The sequence below is a fragment of the Camelus bactrianus genome, chromosome 3 (genome assembly GCF_048773025.1).
Source record: "Camelus bactrianus isolate YW-2024 breed Bactrian camel chromosome 3, ASM4877302v1, whole genome shotgun sequence".
Classification (NCBI taxonomy): domain Eukaryota; kingdom Metazoa; phylum Chordata; class Mammalia; order Artiodactyla; family Camelidae; genus Camelus; species Camelus bactrianus.
The window spans coordinates 162,008,966-162,024,692 of record NC_133541.1 but is presented as its reverse complement, the minus strand read 5'-3'; positions in this window follow the sequence as shown (position 1 = coordinate 162,024,692).

The following is a 15,727-nucleotide window of genomic DNA, read 5'->3' as shown; positions in this document are numbered from 1 at the left end:
ATACATATATATGGGGAGGTACAAGCTCCAACTCGGTTTGACAGTGAAAACTGCAGGAACTTCAAACCGGCACTAGGAAACAGACTGCGAAAACAGAGTAAAAGTTTCTCCTGCAACCCGTTCCCTTGGTGCTAGATGAACGAACGTCTCTGTACATGCTCAGTTCTGAGAGATAAGTGTGTGTGAAAGCCGTCCTTCAACTAGCTTGTTGGGAACACAAAGTTTTTTTCACTTGCAAACTCCACTCCATACATATATATGGGGAAGTACTAGTTCCAACACGGTTTTACAGTGAAAACTGCAGGAACTTCAAACCGGCACTAGGAAACAGACTGAGAAAATAGAGAAAAAGTTTCTACTGCAAACCGTTCCCTTGGTGCTAGATGAACGAACGTCTCTCCACTTGCTCAGTTCTGAGAGATAAGTGTGTGTGAAAGCCGTCCTTCACCTAGCTTGTTGGGAACACATAGTTTCTTTTCAGTTGCAAACTCCACTCCATACATATATATGGGGAAGTTCTAGTTCCAACCCTCTTTTAAAGTGAAAACTGCAGGAATTTCAAACCGGCACTAGGAAACAGACTGAGAAAGCAGAGAAAAAGTGTCTCCTGCAACCCGTTCCCTTGGTGCTAGATGAACGAACGTCTCTCCACTTGCTCAGTTCTGAGACATAAGTGTGTGTGAAAGCCGTCCTTCACCTAGCTTGTTGGGAACACAAAGATTCTTTTCAGTTGCAAATTCCTCTCCATACATATATATAGGAAAGTACTAGTTCCACTCTGTTTTACAGTGATAACTGCAGGATCTTCAAACCGGCACTAGGAAACAGACTGAGAAAGCAGAGAAAAAGTGTCTCCTGCAACCCGTTACCTTGGTGCTAGATGAACGAAAGTCTCTCCACTTGCTCAGTTCTAAGAGATAAGTGTGTGTGAAAGCCGTCGTTCACCTTGCTTGTTGGGAACACAAAGTTTCTTTTCAGTTGCAAACTCCATTCCATACATATATATGGGGAGGTACAAGCTCCAACTCGGTTTTACAGTGAAAACTGCAGGAACTTCAAACCGGCACTTGGAAACAGACTGAGATAGCAGAGAAAAAGTGTCTCCTGCAACCCGTTCCCTTGGTGCTAGATGAACGAACGTCTCTCCACTTGCTCAGTTCTGAGAGATATGTGTGTGTGAAAGCCGTCCTTCAACTAGCTTGTTGGGAACACAAAGTTTCTTTTCAGTCGCCACTCCACTCCATACATATATATGGGGTGGTACTAGTTCCAACACGGTTTTACAGTGAAAACTGCAGGAACTTCAAGCCGTCACTAGGAAACAGACTGAGAAAGCAGAGAAAAAGTTTCTCCTGCAAACCGTTCCCTTGGTGCTAGATGAACGGACGTCTCTGTACCTGCTCAGTTCTGAGAGATAAGTGTGTGTGAAAGCCGTCCTTCACCTAGCTTGCTGGAAACACAAAGTTTCTTTTCAGTTTCAAACTCCATTCCATACATATATATGGGGAGGTACAAGCTCCAACTCGGTTTTACAGTGAAAACTGCAGGAACTTCAAACCGGCACTTGGAAACAGACTGAGATAGCAGAGAAAAAGTGTCTCCTGCAACCCGTTCCCTTGGTGCTAGATGAACGAACGTCTCTCCACTTGCTCAGTTCTGAGAGATATGTGTGTTTGAAAGCCGTCCTTCAACTAGCTTGTTGGGAACACAAAGTTTCTTTTCAGTCGCCACTCCACTCCATACATATATATGGGGTGGTACTAGTTCCAACACGGTTTTACAGTGAAAACTGCAGGAACTTCAAGCCGTCACTAGGAAACAGACTGAGAAAGCAGAGAAAAAGTTTCTCCTGCAAACCGTTCCCTTGGTGCTAGATGAACGGACGTCTCTGTACCTGCTCAGTTCTGAGAGATAAGTGTGTGTGAAAGCCGTCCTTCACCTAGCTTGTTGGAAACACAAAGTTTCTTTTCAGTTGCAAACTCCATTCCATACATATATATGGGGATTTACTAGCTCCAAATATCTTTTACAGTGAAAACTGCAGCAACTTCAAACCGGCACTTGGAAACAGACTGAGAAAGCAGAGAAAAAGTGTCTCCTGCAACCCGTTCCCTTGGTGCTAGATGAACGAACCTCTCTCCACTTGCTCAGTTCTGTGAGATAAGTGAGTGTGAAAGCCGTCCTTCACCTAGCTTGTTGGGAACACAAACTTTCTTTTCAGTTGCAAACTCCATTCCATTCATATATATGGGGAGGTACAAGCTCCAACTCGGTTTGACAGTGAAAACTGCAGGAACTTCAAACCGGCACTAGGAAACAGACTGAGAAAGCAGAGAAAAAGTGTCTCCTGCAACCCGTTCCCTTGGTGCTAGATGAACGAACGTCTCTCCAATTTCTCAGTTCTGAGAAATAAGTGTGTGTGAAAGCCGTCGTTCACCTAGCTTGTTGGGAACACAAAGTTTCTTTTCAGATGCAAACTCCACTCCATACATATATAAGAGGAGGTACTAGTTCCAATTCGGTTTTACAGTGAAAACTGCAGGAACTTCAAACCGGCACTAGGAAACAGACTGAGAAAGTAGAGAAAAAGTTTCTACTGCAAACCGTTCCCTTGGTGCTAGATGAACGAACGTCTCTCCACTTGCTCAGTTCTGAGAGGCAAGTGTGTGTTAAAGCCGTCCTTCACCTAGCTTGTTGGGAACACAAAGTTTCTTTTCAGTTGCAAACTCCACTCCATACATATATATGGGGAAGTAGTAGTTCCAACTCTGTTTTACAGTGAAAACTGCAGGAACTTCAAACTGGCACTGGGATACAGACTGAGAAAGCAGAGAAAAAGTGTCTCCTGCAACCCGTTCCCTTGGTGCTAGATGAACGAACGTCTCTCCACTTGCTCAGTTCTGAGAGATATGTGTGTGTGAAAGCCGTCCTTCACCTAGCTTTTTGGGAACACATAGATTCTTTTCAGTTGCAAACTCCACTCCATACATTTATATGGGGAAGTAGTAGTTCCAACTCTATTTTACAGTGAAAACTGCAGGAACTTCAAACTGGCACTAGGAAACAGACTGAGAAAGCAGAGAAAAAGTGTCTCCTGCAACCCGTTCCCTTGGTGCTAGATGAACGAACGTCTCTCCACTTGCTCAGTTCTTAGAGATAAGTGTGTGTGAAAGCCGTCCTTCACCTAGCTTGTTGGGAACACAAAGTTTCTTTTCAGTTGCAAACTCCACTCCAGACATATATATGGGGAGGTACTAGCTCCAACTCTGTTTTACAGTGAAAACTGAAGGAACTTCAAACCGGCACTAGGAAACAGACTGAGAAAGCAGAGCAAAAGTGTCTCCTGCAACGCGTTCCCTTGGTGCTAGTTGAACGAACGTCTCTCCACTTGCTCAGTTCTGAGAGATAAGTGTGTGTAAAAGCCGTCCTTCACCTAGCTTGTTGGGAACACAAAGTTTCTTTTCAGATGCAAACTCCACTCCATACATATATAAGGGGAGGTACTAGTTCCAACACGGTTTTACAGTGAAAACTGCAGGAACTTCAAACCGGCACTAGGAAACAGACTGAGAAAGTAGAGAAAAAGTTTCTAATGCAAACCGTTCCCTTGGTGCTAGATGAACGAACGTCTCTCCACTTGCTCAGTTCTGAGAGGCAAGTGTGTGTGAAAGCCGTCCTTCACCGAGCTTGTTGGGAACACAAAGTTTCTTTTCAGTTGCAAACTCCACTCTATACATATATATGGGGAAGTAGTAGTTCCAACTCTGTTTTACAGTGAAAACTGCAGGAACTTCAAACTGGCACTGGGATACAGACTGAGAAAGCAGAGATAAGTGTCTCCTGCAACCCGTTCCCTTGGTGCTAGATGAACGAACGTCTCTCCACTTGCTCAGTTCTGAGAGATATGTGTGTGTGAAAGCCGTCCTTCACCTAGGTTGTTGGGAACACAAAGTTTCTTTTCACTTGCAAACTCCACTCCATACATATATATGGGGAGGTACTAGCTCCAAATCTGTTTTACAGTGAAAACTGCAGGAACTTCAATCCGGCTCTAGGAAACAGACTGAGAAAGCAGAGAAAAAGTGTCTCCTGCAACCCGTTCCCTTGGTGCTAGATGAACGAACGTCTCTGTACCTGCTCAGTTCTGAGAGATAAGTGTGTGTGAAAGCCGTCCTTCACCTAGCTTGTTGGGAACACATAGTTTCTTTTCAGTTGCAAACTCCACTCCATACATTTATATGGGGAAGTAGTAGTTCCAACTCTATTTTACAGTGAAAACTGCAGGAACTTCAAACTGGCACTAGGAAACAGACTGAGAAAGCAGAGAAAAAGTGTCTCCTGCAACCCGTTCCCTTGGTGCTAGATGAACGAACGTCTCTGTACCTGCTCAGTTCTGAGAGATAAGTGTGTGTGAAAGCCGTCCTTCACCTAGCTTGTTGGGAACACAAAGTTTCTTTTCAGTTGCAAACTCCTCTCCAGACATATATATGGGGAGGTACTAGCTCCAACTTTGTTTTACAGTGAAAACTGAAGGAACTTCAAACCGGCACTAGGAAACACACTGAGAAAGCAGAGCAAAATTGTCTCCTGCAACCCGTTCCCTTGGTGCTAGATGAACGAACGTCTCTCCACTTGCTCAGTTCTGAGAGATAAGTGTGTGTGAAAGCCGTCCTTCACCTAGCTTGTTGGGAACACAAAGTTTCTTTTCAGTTGCAAACTCCACTCCATACATATATAAGGGGAAGTTCTAGTTCCAACTTTGTTTTACAGTGAAAACTGCAGGAACTTCAAACCGGCACTAGGAAACAGACTGAGAAAATAGAGAAAAAGTTTCTACTGCAAACCGTTCCCTTGGTGCTAGATGAACGAACGTCTCTCCACTTGCTCAGTTCTGAGAGATAAGTGTGTGTGAAAGCCGTCCTTCACCTAGCTTGTTGGGAACACATAGTTTCTTTTCAGTTGCAAACTCCACTCCATACATATATATGGGGAAGTTCTAGTTCCAACCCTCTTTTAAAGTGAAAACTGCAGGAATTTCAAACCGGCACTAGGAAACAGACTGAGAAAGCAGAGAAAAAGTGTCTCCTGCAACCCGTTCCCTTGGTGCTAGATGAACGAACGTCTCTCCACTTGCTCAGTTCTGAGACATAAGTGTGTGTGAAAGCCGTCCTTCACCTAGCTTGTTGGGAACACAAAGATTCTTTTCAGTTGCAAATTCCTCTCCATACATATATATAGGAAAGTACTAGTTCCACTCTGTTTTACAGTGATAACTGCAGGATCTTCAAACCGGCACTAGGAAACAGACTGAGAAAGCAGAGAAAAAGTGTCTCCTGCAACCCGTTACCTTGGTGCTAGATGAACGAAAGTCTCTCCACTTGCTCAGTTCTAAGAGATAAGTGTGTGTGAAAGCCGTCGTTCACCTTGCTTGTTGGGAACACAAAGTTTCTTTTCAGTTGCAAACTCCATTCCATACATATATATGGGGAGGTACAAGCTCCAACTCGGTTTTACAGTGAAAACTGCAGGAACTTCAAACCGGCACTTGGAAACAGACTGAGATAGCAGAGAAAAAGTGTCTCCTGCAACCCGTTCCCTTGGTGCTAGATGAACGAACGTCTCTCCACTTGCTCAGTTCTGAGAGATATGTGTGTGTGAAAGCCGTCCTTCAACTAGCTTGTTGGGAACACAAAGTTTCTTTTCAGTCGCCACTCCACTCCATACATATATATGGGGTGGTACTAGTTCCAACACGGTTTTACAGTGAAAACTGCAGGAACTTCAAGCCGTCACTAGGAAACAGACTGAGAAAGCAGAGAAAAAGTTTCTCCTGCAAACCGTTCCCTTGGTGCTAGATGAACGGACGTCTCTGTACCTGCTCAGTTCTGAGAGATAAGTGTGTGTGAAAGCCGTCCTTCACCTAGCTTGCTGGAAACACAAAGTTTCTTTTCAGTTTCAAACTCCATTCCATACATATATATGGGGAGGTACAAGCTCCAACTCGGTTTTACAGTGAAAACTGCAGGAACTTCAAACCGGCACTTGGAAACAGACTGAGATAGCAGAGAAAAAGTGTCTCCTGCAACCCGTTCCCTTGGTGCTAGATGAACGAACGTCTCTCCACTTGCTCAGTTCTGAGAGATATGTGTGTGTGAAAGCCGTCCTTCAACTAGCTTGTTGGGAACACAAAGTTTCTTTTCAGTCGCCACTCCACTCCATACATATATATGGGGTGGTACTAGTTCCAACACGGTTTTACAGTGAAAACTGCAGGAACTTCAAGCCGTCACTAGGAAACAGACTGAGAAAGCAGAGAAAAAGTTTCTCCTGCAAACCGTTCCCTTGGTGCTAGATGAACGGACGTCTCTGTACCTGCTCAGTTCTGAGAGATAAGTGTGTGTGAAAGCCGTCCTTCACCTAGCTTGTTGGAAACACAAAGTTTCTTTTCAGTTGCAAACTCCATTCCATACATATATATGGGGATTTACTAGCTCCAAATATCTTTTACAGTGAAAACTGCAGCAACTTCAAACCGGCACTTGGAAACAGACTGAGAAAGCAGAGAAAAAGTGTCTCCTGCAACCCGTTCCCTTGGTGCTAGATGAACGAACCTCTCTCCACTTGCTCAGTTCTGTGAGATAAGTGAGTGTGAAAGCCGTCCTTCACCTAGCTTGTTGGGAACACAAACTTTCTTTTCAGTTGCAAACTCCATTCCATTCATATATATGGGGAGGTACAAGCTCCAACTCGGTTTGACAGTGAAAACTGCAGGAACTTCAAACCGGCACTAGGAAACAGACTGAGAAAGCAGAGAAAAAGTGTCTCCTGCAACCCGTTCCCTTGGTGCTAGATGAACGAACGTCTCTCCAATTTCTCAGTTCTGAGAAATAAGTGTGTGTGAAAGCCGTCGTTCACCTAGCTTGTTGGGAACACAAAGTTTCTTTTCAGTTGCAAACTCCATTCCATACATATATATGGGGAGGTACAAGCTCCAACTCGGTTTGACAGTGAAAACTGCAGGAACTTCAAACCGGCACTAGGAAACAGACTGAGAATGCAGAGCAAAAGTGTCTCCTGCAACCCGTTCCCTTGGTGCTAGATGAACGAACGTCTCTCCACTTGCTCAGTTCTGAGAGAAAAGTGTGTGTAAAAGCCGTCCTTCACCTAGCTTGTTGGGAACACAAAGTTTCTTTTCAGATGCAAACTCCACTCCATACATATATAAGAGGAGGTACTAGTTCCAATTCGGTTTTACAGTGAAAACTGCAGGAACTTCAAACCGGCACTAGGAAACAGACTGAGAAAGTAGAGAAAAAGTTTCTACTGCAAACCGTTCCCTTGGTGCTAGATGAACGAACGACTCTCCACTTGCTCAGTTCTGAGAGACAAGTGTGTGTGAAAGCCGTCCTTCACCTAGCTTGTTGGGAACACAAAGTTTCTTTTCAGTTGCCAACTCCACTCCATGCATATATATGGGGAAGTAGTAGTTCCAACTCTGTTTTACAGTGAAAACTGCAGGAACTTCAAACTGGCACTGGGATACAGACTGAGAAAGCAGAGAAAAGTGTCTCCTGCAAACCGTTATATTGGTGCTAGATGAACGAACGTCTCTCCACTTGCTCAGTTCTGAGAGATATGTGTGTGTGAAAGCCATCCTTCACCTAGCTTGTTGGGAACACAAAGTTTCTTTTCAGTTGCAAACTCCACTCCATACATATATATGGGGAGGTACTAGCTCCAACTCGGTTTTACAGTGAAAACTGCAGGAACTTCAAACCGGCACTAGGAAACAGACTGAGAAAGCAGAGAAAAAGAATCTCCTGCAACCCGTTCCCTTGGTGCTAGATGAACGAACGTCTCTCCACTTGCTCAGTTCTGAGAAATATGTGTGTGTGAAAGCCGTACTTCACCTAGCTTGTTGGGAACACAAAGTTTCTTTTGAGTTGCAAACTCCATTCCATACATATATATGGGGAGGTACTAGCTCCAACCAAGTTTTACAGTGAAAACTGCAGGAACTTCAAACCAGCACTAGGAAACAGACTGAGAAAGCAGAGAAAAAGTGTCTCCTCAACCCGTTCCCTTGGTACTAGATGAACGAACGTCTCTGTACCTGCTCAGTTCTGAGAGATAAGTGTGTGTGAAAGCCGTCCTTCACCTAGCTTGTTGGGAACACAAAGTTTCTTTTCAGTTGCAAACTCCATTCCTTACATATATATGGGGGGTACTAGCTCCAACTCAGTTTTACAGTGAAAACTGCAGGAAATTCAAACAGGCACTAGGAAACAGACTGAGAATGCAGAGAAAAAGTGTCTCCTGCAACCCGTTCCCTTGGTGCTGGATGAACGAACGTCTCTGTACCTGCTCAGTTCTTAGAGATAAGTGTGTGTGAAAGCCGTCCTTCACCTAGCTTGTTGGGAACACAAAGTTTCTTTTCAGTTGCAAACTCCACTCCAGACATATATATGGGGAGGTACTAGCTCCAACTCTGTTTTACAGTGAAAACTGAAGGAACTTCAAACCGGCACTAGGAAACAGACTGAGAAAGCAGAGCAAAAGTGTCTCCTGCAACGCGTTCCCTTGGTGCTAGTTGAACGAACGTCTCTCCACTTGCTCAGTTCTGAGAGATAAGTGTGTGTAAAAGCCGTCCTTCACCTAGCTTGTTGGGAACACAAAGTTTCTTTTCAGATGCAAACTCCACTCCATACATATATAAGGGGAGGTACTAGTTCCAACACGGTTTTACAGTGAAAACTGCAGGAACTTCAAACCGGCACTAGGAAACAGACTGAGAAAGTAGAGAAAAAGTTTCTAATGCAAACCGTTCCCTTGGTGCTAGATGAACGAACGTCTCTCCACTTGCTCAGTTCTGAGAGGCAAGTGTGTGTGAAAGCCGTCCTTCACCGAGCTTGTTGGGAACACAAAGTTTCTTTTCAGTTGCAAACTCCACTCTATACATATATATGGGGAAGTAGTAGTTCCAACTCTGTTTTACAGTGAAAACTGCAGGAACTTCAAACTGGCACTGGGATACAGACTGAGAAAGCAGAGATAAGTGTCTCCTGCAACCCGTTCCCTTGGTGCTAGATGAACGAACGTCTCTCCACTTGCTCAGTTCTGAGAGATATGTGTGTGTGAAAGCCGTCCTTCACCTAGGTTGTTGGGAACACAAAGTTTCTTTTCACTTGCAAACTCCACTCCATACATATATATGGGGAGGTACTAGCTCCAAATCTGTTTTACAGTGAAAACTGCAGGAACTTCAATCCGGCTCTAGGAAACAGACTGAGAAAGCAGAGAAAAAGTGTCTCCTGCAACCCGTTCCCTTGGTGCTAGATGAACGAACGTCTCTGTACCTGCTCAGTTCTGAGAGATAAGTGTGTGTGAAAGCCGTCCTTCACCTAGCTTGTTGGGAACACATAGTTTCTTTTCAGTTGCAAACTCCACTCCATACATTTATATGGGGAAGTAGTAGTTCCAACTCTATTTTACAGTGAAAACTGCAGGAACTTCAAACTGGCACTAGGAAACAGACTGAGAAAGCAGAGAAAAAGTGTCTCCTGCAACCCGTTCCCTTGGTGCTAGATGAACGAACGTCTCTGTACCTGCTCAGTTCTGAGAGATAAGTGTGTGTGAAAGCCGTCCTTCACCTAGCTTGTTGGGAACACAAAGTTTCTTTTCAGTTGCAAACTCCTCTCCAGACATATATATGGGGAGGTACTAGCTCCAACTTTGTTTTACAGTGAAAACTGAAGGAACTTCAAACCGGCACTAGGAAACACACTGAGAAAGCAGAGCAAAATTGTCTCCTGCAACCCGTTCCCTTGGTGCTAGATGAACGAACGTCTCTCCACTTGCTCAGTTCTGAGAGATAAGTGTGTGTGAAAGCCGTCCTTCACCTAGCTTGTTGGGAACACAAAGTTTCTTTTCAGTTGCAAACTCCACTCCATACATATATAAGGGGAAGTTCTAGTTCCAACTTTGTTTTACAGTGAAAACTGCAGGAACTTCAAACCGGCACTAGGAAACAGACTGAGAAAATAGAGAAAAAGTTTCTACTGCAAACCGTTCCCTTGGTGCTAGATGAACGAACGTCTCTCCACTTGCTCAGTTCTGAGAGATAAGTGTGTGTGAAAGCCGTCCTTCACCTAGCTTGTTGGGAACACATAGTTTCTTTTCAGTTGCAAACTCCACTCCATACATATATATGGGGAAGTTCTAGTTCCAACCCTCTTTTAAAGTGAAAACTGCAGGAATTTCAAACCGGCACTAGGAAACAGACTGAGAAAGCAGAGAAAAAGTGTCTCCTGCAACCCGTTCCCTTGGTGCTAGATGAACGAACGTCTCTCCACTTGCTCAGTTCTGAGACATAAGTGTGTGTGAAAGCCGTCCTTCACCTAGCTTGTTGGGAACACAAAGATTCTTTTCAGTTGCAAATTCCTCTCCATACATATATATAGGAAAGTACTAGTTCCACTCTGTTTTACAGTGATAACTGCAGGATCTTCAAACCGGCACTAGGAAACAGACTGAGAAAGCAGAGAAAAAGTGTCTCCTGCAACCCGTTACCTTGGTGCTAGATGAACGAAAGTCTCTCCACTTGCTCAGTTCTAAGAGATAAGTGTGTGTGAAAGCCGTCGTTCACCTTGCTTGTTGGGAACACAAAGTTTCTTTTCAGTTGCAAACTCCATTCCATACATATATATGGGGAGGTACAAGCTCCAACTCGGTTTTACAGTGAAAACTGCAGGAACTTCAAACCGGCACTTGGAAACAGACTGAGATAGCAGAGAAAAAGTGTCTCCTGCAACCCGTTCCCTTGGTGCTAGATGAACGAACGTCTCTCCACTTGCTCAGTTCTGAGAGATATGTGTGTGTGAAAGCCGTCCTTCAACTAGCTTGTTGGGAACACAAAGTTTCTTTTCAGTCGCCACTCCACTCCATACATATATATGGGGTGGTACTAGTTCCAACACGGTTTTACAGTGAAAACTGCAGGAACTTCAAGCCGTCACTAGGAAACAGACTGAGAAAGCAGAGAAAAAGTTTCTCCTGCAAACCGTTCCCTTGGTGCTAGATGAACGGACGTCTCTGTACCTGCTCAGTTCTGAGAGATAAGTGTGTGTGAAAGCCGTCCTTCACCTAGCTTGCTGGAAACACAAAGTTTCTTTTCAGTTTCAAACTCCATTCCATACATATATATGGGGAGGTACAAGCTCCAACTCGGTTTTACAGTGAAAACTGCAGGAACTTCAAACCGGCACTTGGAAACAGACTGAGATAGCAGAGAAAAAGTGTCTCCTGCAACCCGTTCCCTTGGTGCTAGATGAACGAACGTCTCTCCACTTGCTCAGTTCTGAGAGATATGTGTGTGTGAAAGCCGTCCTTCAACTAGCTTGTTGGGAACACAAAGTTTCTTTTCAGTCGCCACTCCACTCCATACATATATATGGGGTGGTACTAGTTCCAACACGGTTTTACAGTGAAAACTGCAGGAACTTCAAGCCGTCACTAGGAAACAGACTGAGAAAGCAGAGAAAAAGTTTCTCCTGCAAACCGTTCCCTTGGTGCTAGATGAACGGACGTCTCTGTACCTGCTCAGTTCTGAGAGATAAGTGTGTGTGAAAGCCGTCCTTCACCTAGCTTGTTGGAAACACAAAGTTTCTTTTCAGTTGCAAACTCCATTCCATACATATATATGGGGATTTACTAGCTCCAAATATCTTTTACAGTGAAAACTGCAGCAACTTCAAACCGGCACTTGGAAACAGACTGAGAAAGCAGAGAAAAAGTGTCTCCTGCAACCCGTTCCCTTGGTGCTAGATGAACGAACCTCTCTCCACTTGCTCAGTTCTGTGAGATAAGTGAGTGTGAAAGCCGTCCTTCACCTAGCTTGTTGGGAACACAAACTTTCTTTTCAGTTGCAAACTCCATTCCATTCATATATATGGGGAGGTACAAGCTCCAACTCGGTTTGACAGTGAAAACTGCAGGAACTTCAAACCGGCACTAGGAAACAGACTGAGAAAGCAGAGAAAAAGTGTCTCCTGCAACCCGTTCCCTTGGTACTAGATGAACGAACGTCTCTCCAATTTCTCAGTTCTGAGAAATAAGTGTGTGTGAAAGCCGTCGTTCACCTAGCTTGTTGGGAACACAAAGTTTCTTTTCAGTTGCAAACTCCATTCCATACATATATATGGGGAGGTACAAGCTCCAACTCGGTTTGACAGTGAAAACTGCAGGAACTTCAAACCGGCACTAGGAAACAGACTGAGAATGCAGAGCAAAAGTGTCTCCTGCAACCCGTTCCCTTGGTGCTAGATGAACGAACGTCTCTCCACTTGCTCAGTTCTGAGAGAAAAGTGTGTGTAAAAGCCGTCCTTCACCTAGCTTGTTGGGAACACAAAGTTTCTTTTCAGATGCAAACTCCACTCCATACATATATAAGAGGAGGTACTAGTTCCAATTCGGTTTTACAGTGAAAACTGCAGGAACTTCAAACCGGCACTAGGAAACAGACTGAGAAAGTAGAGAAAAAGTTTCTACTGCAAACCGTTCCCTTGGTGCTAGATGAACGAACGACTCTCCACTTGCTCAGTTCTGAGAGACAAGTGTGTGTGAAAGCCGTCCTTCACCTAGCTTGTTGGGAACACAAAGTTTCTTTTCAGTTGCCAACTCCACTCCATGCATATATATGGGGAAGTAGTAGTTCCAACTCTGTTTTACAGTGAAAACTGCAGGAACTTCAAACTGGCACTGGGATACAGACTGAGAAAGCAGAGAAAAGTGTCTCCTGCAAACCGTTATATTGGTGCTAGATGAACGAACGTCTCTCCACTTGCTCAGTTCTGAGAGATATGTGTGTGTGAAAGCCATCCTTCACCTAGCTTGTTGGGAACACAAAGTTTCTTTTCAGTTGCAAACTCCACTCCATACATATATATGGGGAGGTACTAGCTCCAACTCGGTTTTACAGTGAAAACTGCAGGAACTTCAAACCGGCACTAGGAAACAGACTGAGAAAGCAGAGAAAAAGAATCTCCTGCAACCCGTTCCCTTGGTGCTAGATGAACGAACGTCTCTCCACTTGCTCAGTTCTGAGAAATATGTGTGTGTGAAAGCCGTACTTCACCTAGCTTGTTGGGAACACAAAGTTTCTTTTCAGTTGCAAACTCCATTCCATACATATATATGGGGAGGTACTAGCTCCAACCAAGTTTTACAGTGAAAACTGCAGGAACTTCAAACCAGCACTAGGAAACAGACTGAGAAAGCAGAGAAAAAGTGTCTCCTCAACCCGTTCCCTTGGTACTAGATGAACGAACGTCTCTGTACCTGCTCAGTTCTGAGAGATAAGTGTGTGTGAAAGCCGTCCTTCACCTAGCTTGTTGGGAACACAAAGTTTCTTTTCAGTTGCAAACTCCATTCCTTACATATATATGGGGGGTACTAGCTCCAACTCAGTTTTACAGTGAAAACTGCAGGAAATTCAAACAGGCACTAGGAAACAGACTGAGAATGCAGAGAAAAAGTGTCTCCTGCAACCCGTTCCCTTGGTGCTGGATGAACGAACGTCTCTGTACCTGCTCAGTTCTGAGAGATAAGTGTGTGTGAAAGCCGTCCTTCACCTAGCTTGTTGGGAACACAAAGTTTCTTTTCAGTTGCAAACTCCACTCCATACATATATATGGGGATGTACTAGCTCCAACTCGGTTTTACAGTGAAAACTGCAGGAACTTCAAACTGGCACCAGGATACAGACTGAGAAAGCAGAGAAAAAGTGCCTCCTGCAAACTGTTCCCTTGGTGCTAGATGAACGAACGTCTCTCCACTTGCTCAGTTCTGAGAGATAAGTGTGTGTGAAAGCCGTCCTTCACCTAGCTTGTTGGGAACACAAAGTTTCTTTTCAGTTGCAAACTCCACTCCATACATATATATGGGCAGGTACTAGCTCCAACTCGGTTTTACAGTGAAAACTGAAGGAACATCAAACCGGCACTAGGAAACAGACTGAGAAAGCAGAGAAAAAGTGTCTCCTGCAACCCGTTCCCTTGGTGCTAGATGAACGAACGTCTCTCCACTTGCTCAGTTCTGAGATAAGTGTGTGTGAAAGCCGTCCTTCACCTAGCTTGTTGGGAACACAAAGTTTCTTTTCAGTTGCAAACTCCACTCCATACATATATATGGGCAGGTACTAGCTCCAACTCGGTTTTACAGTGAAAACTGAAGGAACTTCAAACCGGCACTAGGAAACAGACAGAGAAAGCAGAGCAAAAGTGTCTCCTGCAACCCGTTCCCTTGGTGCTAGATGAACGAACGTCTCTCCACCTGCTCAGTTCTGAGATAAGTGTGTGTGAAAGCCGTCCTTCACCTAGCTTGTTGGGAACACAAAGTTTCTTTTCAGTTGCAAACTCCACTCCATACATATATATGGGGAGGTACTAGCTCCAACTCTGTTTTACAGTGAAAACTGCAGGAACTTCAAACCGGCACTAGGAAACAGACTGAGAAAGCAGAGCAAAAGTGTCTCCTGCAACGCGTTCCCTTGGTGCTAGATGAACGAACGTCTCTCCACTTGCTCAGTTCTGAGAGATAAGTGTGTGTAAAAGCCGTCCTTCACCTAGATTGTTGGGAACACAAAGTTTCTTTTCAGATGCAAACTCCACTCCATACATATATAAGGGGAGGTACTAGTTCCAACTCGGTTTTACAGTGAAAACTGCAGGAACTTCAAACCGGCACTAGGAAACAGACTGAGAAAGTAGAGAAAAAGTTTCTAATGCAAACCGTTCCCTTGGTGCTAGATGAACGAACGTCTCTCCACTTGCTCAGTTCTGAGAGGCAAGTGTGTGTTAAAGCCGTCCTTCACCTAGCTTGTTGGGAACACAAAGTTTCTTTTCAGTTGCAAACTCCACTCCATACATATATATGGGGAAGTAGTAGTTCCAACTCTGTTTTACAGTGAAAACTGCAGGAACTTCAAACTGGCACTGGGATACAGACTGAGAAAGCAGAGAAAAGTGTCTCCTGCAACCCGTTCCCTTGGTGCTAGATGAACGAACGTCTCTCCACTTGCTCAGTTCTGAGAGATATGTGTGTGTGAAAGCCGTCCTTCACCTAGCTTGTTGGGAACACATAGATTCTTTTCAGTTGCAAACTCCACTCCATACATTTATATGGGGAAGTAGTAGTTCCAACTCTATTTTACAGTGAAAACTGCAGGAACTTCAAACTGGCACTAGGAAACAGACTGAGAAAGCAGAGAAAAAGTGTCTCCTGCAACCCGTTCCCTTGGTGCTAGATGAACGAACGTCTCTCCACTTGCTCAGTTCTTAGAGATAAGTGTGTGTGAAAGCCGTCCTTCACCTAGCTTGTTGGGAACACAAAGTTTCTTTTCAGTTGCAAACTCCACTCCAGACATATATATGGGGAGGTACTAGCTCCAACTCTGTTTTACAGTGAAAACTGAAGGAACTTCAAACCGGCACTAGGAAACAGACTGAGAAAGCAGAGCAAAAGTGTCTCCTGCAACGCGTTCCCTTGGTGCTAGTTGAACGAACGTCTCTCCACTTGCTCAGTTCTGAGAGATAAGTGTGTGTAAAAGCCGTCCTTCACCTAGCTTGTTGGGAACACAAAGTTTCTTTTCAGATGCAAACTCCACTCCATACATATATAAGGGGAGGTACTAGTTCCAACACGGTTTTACAGTGAAAACTGCAGGAACTTC